General features: G+C 43.9%; 1 protein-coding gene and 1 non-coding gene across 18 annotated transcripts in view; both read left to right on the top strand.

Annotated features, from left to right (window-relative positions):
• The window catches only part of LOC126340904 (disco-interacting protein 2), a 1,418,593-nt gene that overhangs the window by 1,272,287 nt on the left and 127,856 nt on the right, over positions 1-18,450 (top strand). The gene's annotated exons all lie outside the window — the stretch shown is intronic.
• On the top strand, positions 8,197-8,271 carry Trnat-ugu (transfer RNA threonine (anticodon UGU)). Its single transcript has one exon. It is a non-coding gene; the product is annotated as a tRNA-Thr (tRNA).

The raw sequence follows: 18,450 nt of genomic DNA, 5'->3' as shown, positions 1-18,450 counted from the left end.
AAAGTTCACAGCAACATGTTTCATCACATTTTTTGCAAATATGTTCCTTATTTACTAGTCGTAAACGCAGAATAGTGTCTTTCTTTCCACTACTTTAATTTCACAGACAGGTGTCGTACATTGTTGCTAGATGGAGAAGAGAACAAGACACTAAAACTTGGTGCGAATCTCGCAAACCGCAGTTATAACTCGTTAAAATATACGATGTTTTGTTATTTTGCTTGTTCAAGTTACCCTGTGTTGCTATGCAGCAAAAAATAGAGCAAAATGTTTTGTGTGTGTGAAGGGGAGGGAGGGGGGCAAGGGGAGGGAGGGAGGGAGGGGGAGACAAGTAATCATCCAGAACTGAATTGAAACTTCCTGGCAGATCACAACTGTGTGTCGGAGCGAGACTCGAACTCAGGACCTTTGTCTTTCGTGGGGAAGTGCTATACCAGGACGGGGTGTGAGTCGTGCTTGGGTAGTTCAGTTGGTAGAGCCCTTGCCCGCGAAAGGCAAAGGCCCGAGTTCGAGTCTCGGTCCGACACACAGTTTTAATCTGCCAGGAAGTTTCATATCAGCGCGCACATCGCTGCAGAGTGAAAATCCCATTCTACTCCTAACTCCAAAAAATACTACAGAGAGGTTTGGCATTTAATTCAGGACGTTGGCGCAAAGACTGGTGACGACAAACTTTGTGGCACCACCTCTCTTCCCTTGCCGGCCAAATACTGGCAGTGAAAATTTCTTCCACTACAAGGGATTCGAACCGATTTGAGCGCCACCGCACGGGCGTGTGTTAGCGACCGCGACTACGGAGGTGGGTCTCTTTACTAATGATCAAAACAGAATAAACTGCAAATGACATTGTACAAGATATATCGTATAAGCTACAATGGGAATTTTAAAATGTTAACTCCTCCACAGAATTGCCTGTGGCAGAAACAGTTGGAAAACATTGACATGAAGAAGGGACTGGATGACCGGGCATGTGTTAAGACATCAGAGGATAACTTTCGTGGCACTAGAGGAAGCTATAGAGGGTGAAAACCGTAAGAGAAGGCAGATATTGGAATATATCCAACAAATAATGAAGGACGTTGGGTGCAAGGTGCTGCTTTGAGACGAAGAGATTAACACTGGAGAGGAACCAGTTCCAAGACTGATGATAAAATACTAAAGTAATGACATTCTTGGGGAAATTGTTTCGATCAGAAATCATCAGTGTAATGGCCATTAAGCAAGTTTTAAATTTTTGATGTGCGTTATGTAACTGACGATGAAGGTAAATACATAATTAATAAAGCTAACACACATGAGAGAAGATACGGCACGGTTTCATGCGCGCTTAAAGGGAAAACAAGAAACAGAAACTGAAATAATATTGTAATGCGTTGGTATTTGAATCACGTGCTGGGAACCAGGAAAGAAATACTTTTTCCAGACAAAAATCATCAGAAACGCGATCGATTTTTTTTATTCGGTTGCTTTTGTCGCTTGAAGAACGTGTCAAATACGTTTTTTTCTTTTTATTACGTATGAAGCATTCTAAATTCATATGCAAAAATTATTGCTGCGTTAAAGTTGAGTGTTTACTTGATGCAGTCTATTGGGCGCCTCTCTCTGGGGGCAGCATTCATTGCACATGTACGCCTTGAAGTGTAAAGCGGTGTAATGTGCGTGCAAGTCCTCGAAGAATATCCTAATGAACTGCACAAAGTAACCGTGAATAGCGTCAGCACAGAAACTAGAATACCGGCCACAATATTTGCCATTGACGACTCTCAAAAATCAGGTGGAGAGAGAAACCTGTGGTGAACACTTAAAGACCTCTCGTTCTGACGCAAATACTGTCCCCCACAAAACAATAATTACGTTAGTAACGAAAGAACCGGAAGCATACATAGAAAAGTAATCTGAAATAAAGCCATGAGATCATTAGGGGTTGCAACAAAGCATATACAACGAGAAGAGATTGTTGTATGAGTCTTATGTCTAGCCTCTTTGTAGTATAAGGAGTGAACGAGGAATGCTGCTCCCAGCACTAGAAATAATACCGAAGGTAATGCAATGGAAAGAATGCGTTCACAAATGCTGTAGCAGGATTTCCCACGCGAATTACTCATTATTTATCTTCATTAAGATTATTTACGTGAACGCCGTGGACCACGTGCTCAATCCGGAAAGATTATCACGCAATGGGCCCTTTCGGACTGCCCCATTTCGAATTTCTTCAGACATACAGTTCTTGTAGGTGAGTGCGCGGGCACGTGCATTAGCAAATCGTGATCCCGGAACGTGGTGCCAATTGCAGATTCCTAACGGCTTCCAGCGGCAACAGAAATTTATTTCTCAGTATTCCACGCAGTTATTGGGCGGATTTAAAATGCTGTCACAACCCAGTCGTTAATAAGAGGTATAATCATACGTTAAAGTTGTGACACAGTAAGACGCTGTGTTTGGCTTTAGGCGTTCGAGTACCCCGACTACACTAATTCAGTGTTCGAGAATGAGAGTACTTAGCGACTTCCAACGAACGGTACACACAATTTCTAAACTACGAAACTTTTTCTTCTTAACATCTCCTTCCATAGGGTTACAGGAAAATCGTTTATCGCATATTGCATTTTCGCTGATTTTTCCGCTTTGCTGACAGTATCTACAGATTTCACTGAAGGTAACTGCAAAATTATGTCACTGTAGCACACACATTTCAGCAGATATGATGTGAACAATATTGAGATGTGTGAAGAACCAACTTATGCTGAAAACGGAGCGCAAGTTACCTAGTCTATATTCGTCCCTTGCTTGATAACGAGAGCACTTCGCGATTTCCAAAAACTTTGAGCACTATTTCGTGCCTTTCCTAAAAATTTTCTGGCGTACACAATTAAAGTCAAATATATAACACATTAACTCACTTATTATCAGACGTTTGAAGCTCTTTTATACATGGGAGTTCGATTCATTAAGGAATCTGTTCTCAAAAACACTCCAAGTAATAGACTTAGAGATTTTCAGATCTATTAAGTACAAAACGTCTTCATTTAACTAATCAGATCGCATGTAGCTTAGGTCTTAGCTTGTAATCTCGTAAACCTGAGGTCGCTGGTTCGATGCAGGGTTTTCAACTTTTATTTGATCTCGGTATTTATTAATAAAATGAAACGTTAACTAACTAAATAGAAATTAAAATACTTCTTTATTGCTATAAATCACGAAGACATAAATATGTTAAGAACGCAAATATAATATTACTAAAAGTACTAAACGCAAATATGATATTACTAAAAGTACTAACTTCATTATGGGTACTCGTTTTTGCGTGTGATTAGTAATTGAAAAGGAAAATGTCATTTTGATTAAACATGACGTTTCACATATTTGATAATTAACTTTTTAGTTTCGTAATAAACAGATAAAAAAGCCTCCCGATAGCGGGAATCAGACCAGCGATCTCGTGGTTATGAGACTAAAAAGCTAAGCGCTCCGCCGCTGGCGATGTGGTGACATTTAGTGAACCATTTTATGCTTAAGAGCGCTCGGAATATTCAAATTTTCATACCAGTTTTTATCCGAGTATTTTGATGACTGTGTAGTGTGTTAAACGTTCCTCATTCAGTGTAAACCACGGGTACATTTCTAAAGCTCTACTATGTTCTACTTGTTACTGTTAAACAGCCACTTTTCACTTCCGTACAACGCTATACTCCTGATACATGCCGTCTCAAAAGATTTCTTAGCGTTTTACTCTACGTAGCAAAGCTACATATTTTTAGAAACTCCTTCTTTTTCTGTAGTTACTGTACATTCCGTATCCTATTTACTTCACCCATTGCCAATTATTTTTCTGCCTAAATTAATCTATTGCCGTTAAATGTCTCATTTCCTAATTAATCACGTCAACATCGCGTGATATAATTCGAATGCATTACATTACTCTGGTTTTACTTCTGTTGGTGCTGATCTTATCTCACCAAGGCGCTATCCATTCCCTTCAACTGATATTCTCGTCTTCTACAATTTCACCCTCAACACTTACACATTTCCTGCGAATGATCGTTAGCCCCTTTTCCAAATTTCTGTTGCTCTTTTGTTTTTACCGCTTACTCTCAGTAGAGGTTGTGTAACACGGACGAGAGCCCTCCCTTTCATGCCCTCCGACTCTCTAGTAGTGCAGTCAGGTTTCTACTAATTCGTGGTTTGATGGAGCTCTCCACGGTGGTCGATTCTTTGCACTTCTTTCCGTCAGTGAACGTCGCGATGGTAGAATATGCTGTATGATGCCGCAGCAGACGTACGTGATTGCTCTGTCAGGAAGCCGGAGGGTTTGCAGGGTGGCGTGGACCGCGGACGTGACTGTACGGCCACCCCAGGCAGTGGGCGCGTGCCCGCTGTGTGGACATTAGCGCTCAATTAGCGACAGATCGATGTGTGGCCCTCCAAGGGGCTCGGCCTTCTGCAAACACCGCTGCAGGTCCAAGTGCTCTCTCAGGAGGCAGAGGTGTCTGCCATATCACGCGCACAGGCAAGCTCTTATCTCCTAGGACGAAAGCGTAGGGAATCGGCGAACGGGGTGCTACCACTACACTACCTGTTCGCAGTATGCCGATTTCCGTTTCTTGTTCACTTTCAGAGGTACAAAGAGAGTCGTTATGATATTACAGGGTGAGTCACGAAGGACTTTACGACGATATAGAAAATTATTGAAATAACTTACAGAACCGATAGATGTGTCATTTTGTAGCAAACCACCTCAATTTTCGCGTAAAAGTATCAAGTGTAATTTTGGTTCGATGTGGGTCCATTCGTGACGCGACAAACATGCCACCGCTAATCAGTTGCTTCCCGCCCTCGTCGCAGCAAATCGGGCGTAACTTGTGCAAACGCCAGCGTAGATTCGATTTTTCGAATGAATAGTTCGAATGGCTCTGAGCACTGTGGGACTTGACTTCTGAGGTCATCAGTCCCCTAGAACTTACGACTATTTAAGGGGGTAGGACGTCAAACGGGCCGACTTGGAGCAGGAGATGCATCACAGGTCATTTTAATTTCCAGTGTGTATACTTTTACAAAGAAATTCATAAAACTTTGTCAGCATCACGAGGAAGGATTCAGAATTCACACTCACTGCAGTGGAAATTCGAAAACATAACATTTTTTTACGTGTGAAATTTCATCATTTTTTCACTTACAAATGGCTGCATTTGTTGCTATAGGTACACTTTTCTTCATAAGGTAGAGAGATTCTTCAGTAAATTTTCCACAGCATGCATACCATACTTACAAATGTATGAAACTCTAGAATTTATTTACTTTATCAGAAAACGAATGATCTGTTGTATTTTAAACTTCATGTTTAGAAAAAACACAAATTTTGTAGTTAATTACCTCAATTTTTACCACAGTTTTTAATAGATTCGGAAAATTCTAGAGTTTCATACACCTTTAAGTATCGTTTGTATGCTGTGCAAAATTCATCGAACCGTCTCTCTTACTTACGAAGAAAAGTGTACCTATAACAACAAATGCTGCCATTAGTAAGTGAAATAAATGATGAAATTTCATATGTAAAAAAAATTACTTCGTAATGTTTTCGAACTTCCACTGCTATGAGTGTGAATTCTGAATCCTTCCTGGTCACGCTGACAAAGTTTTATGAATTTATTTGTAAAACTATAAACACTGGAAATTAAAGTGTCCTGTGGGGCCTCTCCTGCTCCAAATCGGCGCGTTTGACGCCCTACCGCCCTTAAACCTAACTAACCTAAGGACACCACATGCCCGAGGCAGGATTCGAACCTGCGACCGCAACGGTCGCGCGGTTTCAGGTCGTAGCGCCTAGAACCGCTCGGCCACCACGGGCGGCTCGATTTTTCGGGTCGGCTAAACTGTTTGGTAGGGGAGAAACATAAACACGGTGTTCAATGACAGCCCAGAGAAATAAATCAGGTAGTGTCAAGTCAGGGCAGCGAGGTGACCATACGACTGGCGCTTCACGATCGATCCACCGATTTGAAAGGCGATTATCGAGGAAACCTCGAGCATCCGTGAGCAAAGGTGTTGGTGCACCGTCTTGCTTATAGTAAACCGTCGCATCTCGGTCGTCTTCATAGATCTGCGGAAGTGAAATGTTTTCAAGCATATCCAGATATACAAAGCCTCTCGGTCTGTGTCACCTTGCCACGGTTCGGGCGGCTCCCCTCGTTGCAGGCTCGGCACCTCCGTCGGGCATGGGTGTGTATGTGTTGTCCTTAGCGTAAGTTAGTTTGGTTAAGTAGTGTAAGCTTAGGGACCGTTGACCTCAGCAATTTGGTCCCATTAGATCTTACCACACATTTGCAATACTACGCAATACGGTAGGTTTTTGTTGTATTGTACTTTGCTATAAACCAGCGAAGACCGGTAAATAATAAATCTTACCGCAATGTAAACACACAATTTTGTAACACAATCGAAAAAAAATATATTGTCTTCCAGAGGCAAGACTCGAATCCTGAGCTCGGCGCGCTAAAGCTGCGTACGTGTGACTAGAACCACTCCGACGTGAATACATGAAGTGTTTTGAGATATGAGGTGCGACAGACCGATAGATTCAGCCGCTGCTCTTGCGGCGAGGTGCGTCACCTGGTAACGTCACATGTTCAACATTTCTCGTCCACTTTTGGGGTATTTCCCGACATTTGCGATCCCCATCTGCCTTGTATTATTTGTTGCAGCGTCATAAACGTCGTTTCGGAGGTTTTTGGACGTTAATACGAATCACTCTGTCTATGATTTTTAAATATCCGAACAGTGACGGAAATATCTGAACTTAAATAGCGTTAGGAGGCGCAAAATGAGGGATTAAAAATGGTTGGCGCCTGGCGCCCAAGAATTAACAAAGCAGTGATCGAAAGCGCACCCCTAACAAACGCTGGTCTGCCCGTCAGGACCGCGGCGGCGAGTTGCCATTTGCGGAGTGCTGGACCCCGAGCCAATCAGAGGCGGCTTGCCACGAACGCAGGCCAATCGTGTACGCGACCGCGGCTGCAATTTCCGATCCCTGGCCGTAAATACAACGCGGCGACAGGCAGTTTCTGACCTAACGTCGCACGGCGCGGATTAAGTTTTTTCCTCTCTTGCCGGAAATATTAACTGGTTTTAATTAACTCGGGCCTAATTGACGCGTAGCGTGGCTGTGAGGTGGCCGCAAATAATGTGGCGGTTCGCGTTCTGCCGGCCTCAGTGGCGGAGTCACGGGGACGGCCATGCACTCATTGTATGCTGAGTCGGTGTCGGCGCTGCACAGAGAGCAGGCGCGTAATTGCAAGGAGCTGCAGCGCGCCGCGCCGCTGCACTTCTGGCCGAATAATTTGGCGACGCTCCCTGCGGCTTGTGCGTAATCACCCACGCAATTACGTCACGTGAATGGTGGCTCCCGCGCTCGTTAGGGGGTCGCCGACGCGGCGTAAAATAATTAGACAGTAATCTATCTCCCGCACTGCGGCACGCCAAATTGAGAGGGGACCGATCTAACGAGATTTTATGTCGCCGTGGATTGAAATTTGGAAGACCGCACCCTTCTTCTCCCTTTCGACTTTTTTCTGTTTCTTTGCTCTGAGCGCGTTTTTCGTATTGAAATCATATGTCAAAACAATTTTCGCGAAATATTTTCGAAGCTGTCGTTTTTAATAATATCTTGCTGGAACCGTAAACAGCACCAGGCAGTCAAATGATGATCGTGGGGTCGGTTCCGGCTGCGGCGACGTAGACGGGGGCCATACAATTTGTTACTGGCCACCCCTAATAATAACTCTCTAATATATAAACAGTTTTCTGTTTTAAGATGATGATAATTCGTTTACACGAGTGCATAGGACGTCGCTTTAGCGTAATTGTCGAGAAACTGAAATTTAATTATACACGCGATTTCGTGTGAAAATTTGAGAAGTAGATTTGTCACGCAGTTGATCTAGAAACTTTAATTGTAGCACTCCCACAGAACTCTAACAATATACTTATATGGATCCATATAAGTATATAGTTCTGGCAACACCGGCCGTGACCTCCTCCTGTGCGGATACACACACATTCGCCGAACTCTTACGGGACTTGGTAAGAATGTCTTTCACGTAACGTAGTAGTACGAATGTAGTGTGTGGAGATACAAGGTGAGAATGAGTGTCTCGCGGGAGGCGTGCGCGAGATAGTCTCAGCAGTCGCGCTAAGCTCTGTGCCCTCGGTGGCTCAGATGGATAGAGCGTCTGCCATGTAAACAGGAGACCCCGGGTTCGAGTCCCGGTCGGGGCACACATTTTCACCTGTCCTCCTTGATATATGTCAACGCCCGTTAGCAGCTGAAGGTATTAATATAATTCTAATTTCGAACTCTAACAACGTCATAATTTACACGATATCGGAAACGTGTTGAAAGTTAATTCCTCCGAATTTTGTATGTGAAATCTCTTAAAGCTTTTTAAATAAAAGAAACGTGATTAACATTCTACATCTTTATTCTTTATGTCGACATATTTTCTGCCATCTGCCTCTGTGCGGCTCCAAACTGCAGCGTGTAACACGATTGTCTGTAAAGTAACTGACAATGCGTGAGAAACAGCGCGTTGTTATCGATTTTCGTTTTCGAAGAGTTCGCCCACACATTGAACATCATCTACTTCTGTAGACAATGTCTGTCCCACATGAGCGCTGCGACATCTGCAACAACCCAATTCACTGGGTTCACTGTCATCGATCATCCCCCATACGGTCTCGACTTGGCCCCATCCAATTTCGTCTGTGTCCAGTACTTAAAGAATACCTTCGAAGACTTGACTTTGATAGCGATAAAGCAGTGCAAGCAGATGTGAGGTTGAGATTGCGGCTCCATTAACACAGTCAAGCCGGCCGCTGTGGCCAAGCGGCTCTAGGCGCTTCAGTCTGGAACCGCGCGACCGCTACGGTCGCAGGTTCGAATCCTGCCTCGGGCATGGCTGTGTGTGAAGTCCTTAGCTTAGTTACGTTTAAGTAGTACTAAGTTCTAGGGGACTGATGATGATCTCAGATATAAAGTCCTATAGTGCTCAGAGCCAATTGAACACAGTCAAACATTCTACAATGACAGTATCAATAAACTGGTCTCTCGTTGAGAGAAGTGTGTTCGTCGTTAGGGAGACAATGTTGAGAAATAAATACATAGACAGGAAAAATAAAAATGTAGAATCTTAACAGCGTTTGTTTTTATTTGATAAGCTTTAAGAGCTTTCATATTAAAAAATTCGAAGGCATTACTTTTCAGCATGACCTCAAAAAATGGAAGCGTGCACTTACCATCATCGGTACTTCACTAAGCACGAACACGATTTTGAAGTGAACGAAGGTGTGTAGATCATGGCCATGGGAATGTGTAAATGGTGAGGGAGGGGACTGATGTTCCTTCAGTCACTTCCGCTTATGTTCAGGAAGTCAGTGTGTCTGATTTTTTTTCCCCCCCATAAGGTCTTCTCCGTCTTGTCCTACCATAATCAGCTTCCTGTGGTTTGCCGGTTCTACTTCTGAACTAAGGAACCGTGTCGGATTTTTTGTTGCACAGCAGGTCGGATTTATCTTTAAATGTGCTCCTTTACCTAGGTGGAATGTTGCCCAGTTACGCTGCAAACTTATCTATGAGCGCAGGCCTTCGTGCAAGCAACTTACGCGTATCTTGTGTGCTACGTAGCTTGGAATTTGTTGGACTACGGCCATTTTCCAGACTTCTGGTTTTTGTGCTACTTTACTTTCCGAAGGTTAGCTGTCGCATTTTGCGCGGTAAATGTAAAGATATAAAAGATTCTACTAAAATCTTTTTTGGCTAGCCATGACCCCAGTGAACGGTTCCTTCCCATTCGATCCGCGTCTGCAGGTAGTTCTCTACCAGTTTCCGGCCGACAGCTCTCAGGAATTTGTCAAGTATCAATATCGCGGATATATAGTTGTGCTTTCCTGTATCCAGCAATGTGTTTTCCTTCCGTGGCTGCCGTGCCCATATAAACGTCGCTATTTCTGTTTTCCATGCTTTGCTCAGCTTCAGAATGGTCTTTTCAGGCGATGTAATTCCTTCGTAGCTAAGCTCTAAGCATTAACGTCATATTGAGACCCGCTGTGTTTATTTTCTTGTATTTAATCGAGTCCCTGATTGTGTTACACCCAAATGCACAAGTCCTCTCTCTATGTAAATGTTAGTTGACTCGTCCAGGCACACAGATCCACGGCTTAATTCGACGTCTGAGATGATACTGAGGTTTGGCTAACGAACACAAACTTTACACAATGCTTGCTCATTATCAACATCCAGTTCCAACATAAACATGGACTCCAGTGTGGCTGCTGTAATTAGAATAAATGATACTATATCTGATACTGGATTTTGTCAAGGCAAAGTATTTGAAATTATACAGTGGATTCTATTGGTGCATTAGACAATTCTTAGAGCGTAGTATTTACTTGTGAAGATACGGCTTACAGTCGCGTCGTGGTTGTCAGTCGACAGACCAGTACAATGCCGAAAGCCTTTCGGAAATGTAGATTGAAAGTCTTTACCTAGTCCACACGCGCTGTTGATTCTTTGAGAGAAGCTACATTTTCTTCAGAAACGTAATGTTGGAGTTGAAAATGCTACTGGGTTCTGCATCAGAAGGTCCTTTACCAACAGTTGTCTGTAGTTCTGTGGTTTCAGTGCTGTGACCCTTTTGTTAACATGCGTGACCTGCTCTTATTTGTAAACTGTGCGCTGCGCAATGGTTTCTCGAGAAGCATAATCGAGCAAATGGGCTAATTTCCCTGCTTACTTATTGTTAAATATAAAAGGGATTCCGACAGGGTATGGTGCCATGTTAGCTTTGAGTAGTCTCAATCGTTTTCGAGTACCTAAGCTGCTAATATAAGTATCTCATTTGTTAATGCGTACGACAGAAGGTAGTATTGTAGTATCTCCATGCGCTAATACATTTGGAGACGCGCGTTATAATATCTTGGCTTTCTGTCAATTGTCGTCATTTTCAACCACGAGAGATTGTGTAGGGGTCACTCAGAGCGACATTGGACACCTCTCTTTATCATCTCTACACAGAAGTACGGGGCAGAGTATTAGAGAGATAAGGCTGTATTACCAAGTCTGTTCATCGCTGTGTGATTATGACCATCTGTAGTTTACAAGCTGTGTAATTTATGAATCAATTTCCAGTCGTGTAAGAACAGTGATTTGTGTTGATCAAATGAAATTACTCCATTGTTTATATCGATGGTGATGTCAGATGCAGTGAAAAGTCGGTTTCGTCCCTGCCGCGCCAGAAAGTTACTTTATTATAGACCCACACGTGATACAGTAGATTATTACGAGTATTGCCCGATGTTGTGATTCACTGTAGCCAAGTTTTATTATCACTACAGAGGCATGATTGCGACTCCTGCTGCTTTATTTCCATATTCATGCTCATACAATACTGCTAAGCTTCTCTGTGGTTATGGTTATTAAAGCCGTTGCTAGCTGTATGTCTGGGGAAGGGGATAGAAAACGCCGACAATCATACGAGAGCGTCTGTGTTCATTACATTCACCCGCGCAGACACTAGAGAGACTGCGAGCCGGAGAGCTCTACACCATTGCTGCGTGCCGTGATTAAACAGAGGCCGCCGCCGCCGCCTGGCCCGTCGCTAATTTATCGTAAGTAATAAGCGAGCCCGCCATTACGGTCCTGATAAATCACGGCGCCAACAGTTCGGCGATAGCCTTCCGTTCCGCGCCTCTCCGGCTTACATTCTTAGCGCGCGCATTCAATTTACGCGACAGCGTTGCTTATCGCCGCCCGTTATTGCTTCCGTGTCGTAATTAAAGACGCCCTCCGACTACAAATTTGAGGAGCCGCGCTGGGCCGGCTTCAAAGTTCTCAGCGTCGTCAATTAGGCGCGCAGGTGCGACTGGACTACCGCTTACGTTTCGCCTGCCGTACTAGCATGTCGCTGTAACGGTCGACGCGTGTGTTCTATACGTGTTCTCGATAAGGAATCGCGAGGAAAGAAAACTGCTCGTATAGCTTAAGTTTGCGCGGCAGGGAGGTACGACATACCCGGACCGAATTCCCGCGGATGACCGTTGATCTGGTACATCGGCCATCCCGAGTGTGATTTTAGGCGGTTCTCCACGGCCATTTTAGGAACCCGCTGGGTTGGTCCCTTATATATACTACTGGCCATTAAAATTGCTACACCACGAAGATGACGTGCTACAGACGCGAAATTTAACCGACAGGAAGAAGATGCTGTGATATGCAAATGATTAGCTTTTCAGAGCATTCACACAAGGTTGGCGCCGGTGGCGACACCTACAACGTGCTGACATGAGGAAAGTTTCCTACCGATTTCTCATACATAAACAGTAGTTGACCGGCGTTGCCTGGTGAAACGTTGTTGTGATGCCTCGCGTAAGGAGGAGCAATGCGTACCATCACGTTTCCGACTTTGATAAAGGTCGGATTGTAGCCTATCGCGATTGCAGGGTATCGTATCGCGACATTGCTGCTCGCGTTGGTCGAGACCCAATGACTGTTAGCAGAGTATGGAATCGGTGGGTTCAGGAGGGTAATACGGAACGCCATGCTGGATTCCAACGGCCTCGTATCACTAGCAGTCGAGATGACAGGCATCTTATCCGCATGGATGTAACGGATCGTGCAGCGACATCTCGATCCCTGAGTCAACAGATGGGGACGTTTGCAAGACAACAACCATCTGCACGAACAGTTCGACGACGTTTGCAGCAGCATGGACTATCAGCTCGGAGACTATGGCTGCGGTTACCCTTGACGCTGCATCACAGACAGAAGTACCTGCGATGATGTACTCGACGACGAACCTGGGAGCACGAATGGCAAGTCGTAATTTTTTCGGAGGAATCGAGGTTCTGTTTATAGCATCATGATGGTCGCATCCGTGTTTGGCGACAACCCGTGGCTCTACCCTTCATTCGATCCCTGCGAAACCCTGCATTTCAGCAGGATAATGCACGACCGCATGTTGCAGGTCATGTACGGGCCTTTCTGGATACAGAAAATGTTCGACTGCTGCCCTGGCCAGCACATTCTCCAGATCTCTCACCAATTGAAAACGTCTGGTCAATGGTGGCCAAGCAACTGGCTCATCACAATACGCCAGTCACTACTCTTGAGGAACGGTGGTATTATGTTGAAGCTGCATGGACAGCTGTAACTGTACACGCCAACCAAGCTCTGTTTGACACAATGACCAGGCGTATCAAGGCCGTTATTACGGCCAGAGGTGGTTGTTCTGGTTACTGATTTCTCAGGATCTATACACCCAAATTGCGTGTAAATCTAATCACATGTGAGTTCTAGTATGATATATTTGTCCAATGAATACTCTTTTATCATCTGCATTCCTTCTTGGTGTAGCAATTTTAATTTTTGTGTGTGTGTGTGTGTGTGTGTGTGTGTGTGTGTGTGTGATCTCAAAGTCAACATACTTCATGCGAAGACCAAATAAACTTAAAACCTGGAAACACCCTGTCTGGACAAAAGGAGAATGGCAGTTGGATCATGTTTGTATGCATAAGAACTACCACAAGGAAATCTACAACGTGAAAGTCCTGAGACGCCGGATCAGATTTTTACTTGATAAAAATAAAAATTAAATTCACATCACTGAGAAAGAAAAAAATCCCAACCAAAAAAGAAGAGAACCTATGATCTCATAAATTGATAATTAACAAGGAGTATGAAGAACAAACCACGAGTATAAAAATAACAGATGATCTGGATGAAATAACTCCCCAGTTGAAACATATAGCTAAACAAGTAGCCCAATAAATCCTAGGGAAAACCACCAGTGGTAGAACGACGAATGTGATAAAACACTGGAAGATAAGACACCATGCCTGGTTAAGGTATGAGGGGGGGGGGGGGGGGGAAACTCACTTGGAACTCAAAAACAAAGAAAGATGACTCGAAAAACATTAAGGAGGGTCAAACGTCAGTATCAAAAAAAACCTGCCAGGGTAGCCGAGAGCGCTAACGCGCTGCTTCCTGGACTCGGGTAGGCGCGCCGGCCCCAGATCGAATCCTCCCGGCGGATTAACGACGACGGCCGGTGTGCCGGCCAGCCTGGATGTGGTTTTAGGCGGTTTTCCACATCCTACTAGGTGAATACGAGGCTGGTCCCTACGTCCCAGCTCAGTTACACGACTCGCAGACATTTGAAACACATTCACACTATTTCACGATTTACGCTAGACACAGACAGCTGGGGTACACTACTTCCGTCCTGGAGGGTATGGGGTGGCGGCAGGAAGGGTATCCGGCCACCCCTTAAAATTAACCATGCCAATTCCGTACTTAACCCTGCCGACACTGCGCACAATACGGGATAAAGGCGGTAGCAAAAGAAAGAAAGAAAGAAAAGAAACGTCAGTATCAAAATGATATACTTTATATGATGGAACCAAATAGTAAGAAAATAAACTCCCGAGATTACTACAAAACATTTAGCAGACAACTCCAAAGATATGATCCCCCAACGCTAAAAGATAAAAACAATAAGATGGGACATAGTGATGAAAGAAATTCAGGAAACATTTAACGACTACTACATTGCGATGGATAATGGAATGTAGTCAAATTAAATCGGATGATGCTGAGGGAATTAGATTAGGAAATGAGACACTTAAAGTAGTAAAGGAGTTTTGCTATTTAGGAAGTAAAATAACTGATTATGGTCGAAGTAGAGAGGATATAAAATGTAGACTGGCAATGGCAAGGAAAGCGTTTCTGAAGAAGAGAAATTTGTTAATATCGAATATAGATTTATGTATCAGGAAGTCGTTTCTGAAAGTATTTGTTTGGAGTGTAGCCATGTATGAAAGTGAAACATGGACGATAACTAGTTTGGACAAGAAGAGAATAGAAGCTTTCGAAATGTGGTGCTACAGAAGAATACTGAAGATAAGGTGGATAGATCACGTAACTAATGAGGAGGTATTGAATAGGATTGGGGAGAAGAGAAGTTTGTGGCACAACTTGACCAGAAGAAGGGATCACAAATTTAGCATTGGAGGGCAGTGTGGAGGGTAAAAATCGTAGAGGGAGACCAAGAGATGAATACACTAAGCAGATTCAGAAGGATGTAGGTTGCAGTAGGTACTGGGAGATGAAGCAGCTTGCACAGGATAGAGTAGCATGGAGAGCTGCATCAAACCAGTCTCAGGACTGAAGACAACAACAACAACAACATTGCGATGATCCCCCTGAGCTTCTTGAAATAAACAAAGAAACTCCAATAAAAACCCCACCAGAAAATATAAACCCAATAACAATTCAGGAAGTCTACAAAGCTTTGAGCGAGCCCAAGAACTACAAAGCAACTGGCCACGCCACTGAAGTCGGCAAGGCTCCTGTCGGTGGTACCTTCCAGCACTTCCCTGATTCCTACAATGAAAGCTTTCACGTCCGGTATTGTCTTCACTTAAAACTTCCGGGCTGAAAGGCCGTGGTCGAAGTATAAAACTCTCCCCTGGCGTTTCGTTTCCGACTGCGGGAGACATCGTCGGAGGTACAGTTCGCCGTGGTTGTCTCCCGCAGTCGGAGACGAAACGTCAGGGGAGAGTGTTATATTTCGACCACGGCCTATCAGCCCGGAAGTTTTAAGTGAAGACTCACTGACTCCGTTCCTGCACGTCTCTCAGTGGTCCGTGCTGCAATAGGTGGTTACTCAGTGACTGATCAATACAACTTGTGTAGTACTAGCATATTTGGAATCGTTGTTGGTGTACTACAGTCACATAATTCTTTCACCTACTTCGTTTACCTTCTTTTCCTTTTATTCGTTGAACGTATGACGTGCCACTTGATACGTGGAGGCCGGAATGATTTTTGTACTGGCTCATCTTGCAGCACATTACTTTATAACGCGTCGTGAATATATCTTACTTTATGTAGCCCCCGGCGATATAATATTGCACGCTACAGAAAATTGCTGTCGTTAAAGGCGGGAGGAGAAGCGTTGCTGAACGTCGTCTTGATGGAAGTGAGGGGTCAAGCGACTAGGGGACCGTTTATCTCCTACAGTTTTTGTCGGAGTGTGTTCCTGTGTAATTATATAGCCACGGTGACCTATCCGCTGTGCGTGTGGTCCGGAACCGTGCGACTGCTACGGTCGCAGGTTTGAATCCTGCATCGGGCATGGATGTGTGTGATGTCCTTACGTTAGTTAGGTTTAAGTAGTTGTAAGTTCTAGGGGACTGATGACCACAGCAGTTGAGTCCCATAGTGCTCAGAGCCATTTTTGAGCTCTGCATGTGAGCCTTATTTATAAGTTCATGTGAGTTAGAAGTTTGCGAAAGTTCTGATAAAGTGGTTACAATGGCCTACAAATGGGTATGTCAACTTTCCATCTTCGTTTTTATCGTTCTTCTTGTGATTCCCTCTCCCTTTTTCCCTGACCTCTCTATCTCCCATCCTTCTTACCCTCCTACTCTTCTTCGTTTTCCATCCTACCTATCTCCTCCTTACACCTCTCTTCCATATCCTCGCCACCCTACTTCATCGCCTTCTTACAACCCTCCAGTCTACTCCCACTCTATCTCCTCCGCTGTCACCTCTCTACCCTACCATTCTTCAACTTATCTCTTTACGCCTCTTGGACTTCAACAATAGCAAGGCGGAGAGAAATAGTTAAGATGGACGATGCGGATGCCTTTCTTCAACAATGATCATAGAACCGGAAGTTTATGAATTTGAGAATAATAAGGACCATCTAACGAAATTTTCGACGTCTCGAAAAGAAGTCGTCGTCGAAATGCAAAGCCAGCTACACTTGCGCAATTATAATTGTACAAGCGCATCTGTGCAGGTTTACATATCAGCTCAACTTGACTCCTGCTTTGCACACACGATTCCGATAAGCTATCCATTTATCAGTTCAGCAATGTCTCAGCAGACGAAGCTCTAACGATACTTGATTTAGTTCTAACAAGTTGAGACTGTGTTAACATTAGAGAAAAAAGTATTTGGTAGCAAGAATGATCGAAGAAAAGAAAATTGTATTACCCTGCCAATTTGTCCCTCAGCTTCCTACTAAATGGCAGAAGTTACGAGTACCTCGAATTTTCTACAGTAATTTTACTTCCAATAACCGCAGCATGCTCTGTTTCTGTTACTGTTTCTATCAATTTTTAAACGCAATTTTGTTTCTTCTGGCGAGTAGTTTCCATTTTGACAGTTTTCTACCAATTTTGAAGTAACTACACATTTCTTCTCGCGTTCGTTATAAGCTGCGCAATTATCTCATCACAAGTAAGGTTTGCTGTGGGAGATTTAAATAACCTCTCGGTTCGCAGTTTTTTACTTGTTTTGGCGTCCCGTTGTTAATCTGTGTACTCACTGCGATTCACTTGAACAATCTACACGATTTATACGTACAGGTTTCTGTGTACAGTCAAGTTACGTGCGGGTAATGACATCAGTGCAGTTTCTTAATCCACTTGTTCCAATTTGACTTCACAGATGTGCCTGCTGTGGCACACCCCTTAGATCTTGCAGCCCGAACATTGGTGTTGTGTAGTGTCGGTGTGATGTCTACGGCAAGCTGATATGGTGACTGAAACTTGGGGAAAGACGAGTGTGACTGAAACTTGGGGAAAGACGAGTTCTGCTTCAGAGTAACGCACAATAGTTTTATAGCTAGTGATGACTACGCCATAATGCACATTGAATATACTGTATGGCACTAGCGACAGGACACCATTTTTTATTTATTTTTTGTTTTCATCCCGATCCTGCGGTGGGCACAGTTTAAAACATTAGATCAGCTGGATGCGAGTTGCCGAGTACTTCCAAGAACACCGACTCACATGCGCTGTGATGATTTCACGCGGTTCGGCCTACTTCCGTTTCCGCTGCCTCCTTCTGCTTCCATCTTCAGAACGCGACACACGGAACGTGACAGGCGCAGCGTACGGTGCCGTCGGTCCTCATGTCCAGGTACTGCGTACTTACTACCCACGTTTCTTACAGATAAGTGAACATTAACCAGCGCCCATTCGCAACTCTTAATTTCGTGGTTAACAGTATAACGTAACAAAGACCCGGGCTCGATTCCCGGCCGCAGCACAAATTTTAATTCATTTCGTCTGCTTCGATCATTATCGTAGATGATAAAAATCCACTTCTTAGCATGACCTATCGTCATTGTGTGATTGTAAATATATTTCAATTTTTCGTTAAATTGGTAAGAAAATTTTTCAATTTCTGAACACTAAGTTATTTACGTCTCGTATTAATACTGCACCAAGTGAAGGCCTTCCTTGAATAGCGCAAGCCCTATCCAGGACTTCAGTATACTGACGTCTTATACCGCTTTGAGATAACAATATTTGGTTCTTACTGATGCTGATAATGTACAATAAACCAGTTCGACGCGTGTTATACAGCGTGAGCACAAAGTCTTG

The sequence above is a fragment of the Schistocerca gregaria genome, chromosome 1 (genome assembly GCF_023897955.1).
Source record: "Schistocerca gregaria isolate iqSchGreg1 chromosome 1, iqSchGreg1.2, whole genome shotgun sequence".
NCBI lineage: Eukaryota > Metazoa > Arthropoda > Insecta > Orthoptera > Acrididae > Schistocerca > Schistocerca gregaria.
This window is presented reverse-complemented; position numbering and strand designations above follow the sequence as displayed.